Raw genomic sequence first — 5,411 nt, 5'->3', positions numbered from 1 at the left:
TCCAACCATCAGTGATTTTCCAAGCTTTGGAGCCTATTCCTTCCCTTCACACCCTTTTCCCTCATTCTTAGCAATGCAGTGAGAATGTCTCCAGGAGGTCAACTATAGCTTCATTCTTTCTTTCTATGAGACTATAAATGCATAGAATCTAATGGTAGGGAAAGTGACAACCAAAAAGGAAAAGCTTGTCTGGCTAGAACTTTCCCGAGGAACTTCCAAACAGTCTTCATTGCATAGCAACAAAGACGACAATGTTCCTCTTTGTTGCCAAACTATCCCCTGCAATTTGGGAACATTTCTGATTTCTGGGTTTACAGGATCTGCATGCCACCCAATCCCCCATCTGCCCATAAGGAGAAATGATGAAGCGTAAATGTTTAGAGATGACTGTTAGAGGCCTGTGGTTGCCACGCTCCTCTCCTCTGCCCTTGCTCATAACTCCCCACCCCCTTCTCTGTGCTCTCTTTGTCAAGCCTTTCCCCACTCTGCCTGCTTTTGCCATCTTCACAGTCATTGTCTCTTGTCCACATCTCATCACAGAGAGAGGGAGCAGCTGGAGAAGAGGAAAGAGGGGAGCATTAACAAAAAGCAAAAAGCTGCAAAGGGAGAGAGGAAACAAGTGGGAGAAGTCCAGCCACAGAGCTGAAAGGGCTCTTTCGGAAGTAAAATCAGAGCTATTTACATTTAAGCTTTCTCAGAACATGGTAAAGAGCTTGACAAAATAAACCAGAAGTTTCATCAATGTACAGAAATAAGCTGCCACTTTCATCACACACACATGGTTTGTAAACCATAAATATGTATATATCTACCTACTTTTAAGAGTGTTTCTCTTCTGATGGAGAACCATTTGTTGAGGGCATCTCACACACAGAATCTATTGCACGAGACATCATCAGTCATATAGTAAAATGGAATGTCCCAAGAGGACAATGGCTATATATTTCTAAAGTTATCATTGTCAAATAAGTTTGAGAAGCACAGTATAAAATGTTCTGGAAATTCACAATGTATATTAACATACTAAAGGCTCTAAGAATTTCTGGAGTAGTGAAGCCCATTTATTTTTTATATTCAAACTTACTGAACCAAAGAATCCTTTTTTTGAGTATAGTATCTGTTCAGTTCAGTTCAGTTCAGTCACTCAGTCTTGTCCGACTCTTTGCGACCCCATGAATCGCAGCACTCCAGGCCTCCCTGTCCATCACAAACTCCCAAAGTTCACTCAGACTCGCGTCCATCGAGTCAGTGATGCTATCCAGCCATCTTATCTTCTGTTATCCCCTTCTTCTCCTGTCCCCAATCCCTCCCAGCATCAAAGTCTTTTCCAATGAGTCAACTCTTCGCATGAGGTGGCCAAAGTACTGGAGTTTCAGCTTTAGCATCATTCCTTCCAAAGAAATCCCAGGGTTGATCTCCTTCAGAATGGACTGGTTGGATCTCCTTGCCATCCAAGGGACTCTCAAGAGTCTTCTCCAACACCACAGTTCAAAAGCATCAATTCTTCAGCGCTCAGCCTTCTTCACAGTCAAACTCTTACATCCATACATGACCACAGGAAAAACCATAGCCATGACTAGACGGATCTTAGTTGGCAAGGTAATGTCTCTGCTTTTGAATATACTATCTAGGTTGGTCATAACTTTTCTTCCAAGGAGTAAGCGTCTTTTAATTTCATGACTGCAATCACCATCTGCAGTGATTTTGGAGCACCAAAAAATAAAATTTGACACTGTTTCCACTGTTTCCCCATCTATTTCTCATGAAGTGATGGGACCGGATGCCATGATCTTTTAATATCTATTAATATTTCACAAAATGTGTCTTTGGAACATAGGTTGGGAAATTGCCTCAAAATAATAAAAATTTTATGTGCTACATGTTGGCTTATTTTTTGCAAAATGAGTTACTCCCACATGCACTCCTGTGAATATTCATAACCTACTGACACTTCAGTGGGGCCACGCAAGAATTAAACAGAACAAAGAAGTGCTCAAAATCACATGCCAGTGGTGCAAAACTCACAAAGTTTGGTTTATCCTACCTGCCTAAGACTCAATTAAATTAGAAGTAAAACAAATCAAATCAACTAAAATAATTAGCTAGGAGAAAAGGAAAGATATACCCATTTGAATGCAGAGACCCAAAGAATAGCAATGAGAGATAAGAAAGTCTTCCTTGGTGATCAATGCAAAGAAAAAGAGGAAAACAACAGAATGGGAAAGACTAGAGATCTCTTCAAGAAAATTAGAAATACCAAGGGAATATTTCATGCAAAGATGGGCTCAATAAACGACAGAAATGGTATGGACCTAACAGAAGCAGAAGATATTAAGAAGAGGTGGCAAGAATACACAGAAGAACCATACAAAAAAGATCTTCATGACCCAGATAACCACAATAGTGTGATCACTCACCTAGAGCCAGACATCCTGGTATGTGAAGTCAAGTGGGATTTAGGAACCATCACTATGAACAAAGCTAGTGGAGGTGATAGAATTCCAGTTGAGCTATTTCAAATTCCAAAAGATCAACTCAAGGATCAACTCAAAGATGATGCTGTGAAAGTGCTGCACTCAATGTGCCAGCAAATTTGGAAAACTCAGCAGTGGCCACAGGACTGGAAAAGGTCAGTGTTCATTCCAATCCCAAAGAAAGGCAATGCCAAAGAATGCTCAAACTACCACACAATTGCACTCATCTCACATGCTAGCAAAGTAATGCTCAAAATTCTCCAAGCCAGGCTTCAACAATAAGTGAACTATGAGCTTCTAGATGTTCAAACTGGATTTCGAAAGGGCAGAGGAACCAGAGATTAAATTGCCAACATCCATTTGATCACTGAAAAAGCAAGAGAGTTCCAGAAAAATATCTGTTTCTGCTTTATTGACTATGCCAAAGTCTTTGACTCTATGGATCACAATAAACTGTGGAAAATTCTTCAAGAGATGAGAATACCAGACCACCTGACCTGCCTCCTGAGAAATCTGTATGCAGGTCAAGAAGCAATATTTAGAACTGGACATGGAACAACAGACTGGTTCCAAATTGGGAAAGGGGTACATCAAGGCTGTATACTGTTACCCTGCTTATTTAACTTATATGCAGAGTACATCATGTGAAATGCTGGGCTGGATGAAGCACAAGCTGGAATCAAGACTGCCAGAAAAAACATCAATAACCTCAGATATGCAGATGACACCACCCTTACGGCAGAAAGCAAAGACGAACTAAAGAGCCTCTTGATGAAAGTGAAAGAGGAGAGTGAAAAAGTTGGCTTAAAACTCAACATTCAGAAAACTAAGATCATGACATCTGGTCCCACCACTTCATGGCAAATAGATGGGTAAACAATGGAAACAGTGAGAAACTTTATTTTGGGGGGCTCCAAAATCACTGCAGATGGTGATTGCAGCCATGAAATTAAAAGATGCTTGCTCCTTGGAAGAAAAGCTATGACCAACCTAGATAGCATATTCAAAAGCAGAGACATTCCTTTGCCAACAAAAGTCTGTCTCACAAAGCTCTGATTTTTCTAGTAGTTATGTATGGATGTGAGAGTTGGACTATAAAGAAAGCTGAGTGCTAAAGAATTGATGCTTTTGAACTGTGGTGTTGGAGAAGACTCTTGAGAGTCCCTTGGACTGCAAGGAGATCCAACCAGTCTATCCTAAATGATAAAATATTCATTGGAAGGACTGATGCTGAAGCTGAAACTCCAATACTTTGGCCACCTGATGCGAAGAACTGACTCACTGGAAAAGACCCTGAAGCTGGGAAAGACTGAAAGCAGGAGGAGAAGGGGATGACAGAGGATGAGATGGTTTGATGGCATCACTGACTTGATGGACACAAGTTCAAGGAAGCTCCAGGAGTTGGTGATGGACAGGGAAGCCTGGCATACTGCAGCCCATGGGGTCACAAAGAGTCAAATCTGACTGAGCGACTAAACTGACTGAGTAACAACAATAAAAATCTATAGAATATACATCTGAAAATGTCTAGATGTGGAAGAGACCATGACAAGGAGGAATGATTTTGATCAAGTTATGCAGAAATGGAAAACACGGTGAGTTTGGAAAGACATAGTTCACCTTCAGCTCAGTTCAGTTCAGTTCAGTCGCTCATTTGTGTCTGACTCTTTGTGATTCCATGAATTGCAGCATGCCAGGCCTCCCTGTCCATCACCAACTCCCGGAATTCACTCAGACTCATGTCCATTGAGTCAGTGATGCCATCCAGCCATCTCATCCTCTGTTGTCCCCTTTTCCTCCTGCCCCCAATATCTCCCAGCATCAGAGTCTTTTCCAGTGAGTCAAGTCTTCACATCTTTAGTGACTCAGCATCCTTCTCTGCCCAGAGGCAGCAGGAACTAAAAAGAGCTTGGGCGTTAGAAACCACTTAACCTCATAAAACCATGCATTTATTTCTATCACATTTCCCAGAGTGCATTGTCATTATTTTTTGATGGTTTACCTTATTATACTGTGTGTAGGTCAGGAAGCAACAGTTAGAACTGGACACGGAACAACAGACTGGTTCCAAATAGGAAAAGTAGTACGTCAAGGCTGTATATTGTCACCCTGCTTATTTAACTTATATGCAGAGTACATCATGAGAAACGTTGGGCTGGATGAAGCACAAGCTGGAATCAAGATTACTGGGAGAAATATCAATAACCTCAGATATGCAGATGACACCACCCTTATGGCAGAAAGTGAAGAGGAACTAAGGAGCCTCTTAATGAAAGTGAAAGAGGAGAGTGAAAAAGTTGGCTTAAAGCTCGACATTCAGAAAACGAAGATCATGGCCTCTGGTCCCATCACTTCATGGGAAATAGATGGGGAAACAGTAGAAATAGTGTCAGACTTTATTTTGGGGGGCTCCAAAATCACTGCAGATAGTCATTACAGCCATGAAATTAAAAGACGCTTACTCCTTGGAAGGAAAGTTATGACCAACCTAGATAGCATATTCAAAAGCAGAGACATTCCTTTGCCAACAAAGGTCTGTCTAGTCAAGGCTATGGTTTTTCCTGTGGTCATGTATGGATGTGAGAGTTGGACTGTGAAGAAAGCTGAGCACCAAAGAATTGATGCTTTCGAACTGTGGTGTTGGAGAAGACTCTTGGACTGCAAGGAGATCCAACCAGTCCATTCTAAAGGAGATCAGTCCTGGGTGTTCTTTGGAAGGAATGATGCTAAAGCTGAAACTGCAGTACTTTGGCCACCTCATGCGAAGAGTTGACTCATTGGAAAAGACTCTGATGCTGGGAGGGATTGGGGGCAGGAGGAGAAGGGGACGACAGAGGATGAGATGGCTGGATGGCATCACGGACTCAATGGACATGAGTTTGAGTGAACTTCGGGAGTTTGTGATGGACAGGGAGGCCTGGCGTGCTGCGATTCATG

Source organism: Capricornis sumatraensis, chromosome 3 (assembly GCF_032405125.1).
Source record: "Capricornis sumatraensis isolate serow.1 chromosome 3, serow.2, whole genome shotgun sequence".
NCBI lineage: Eukaryota > Metazoa > Chordata > Mammalia > Artiodactyla > Bovidae > Capricornis > Capricornis sumatraensis.
Note: the sequence above shows the minus strand (reverse complement) of the source record.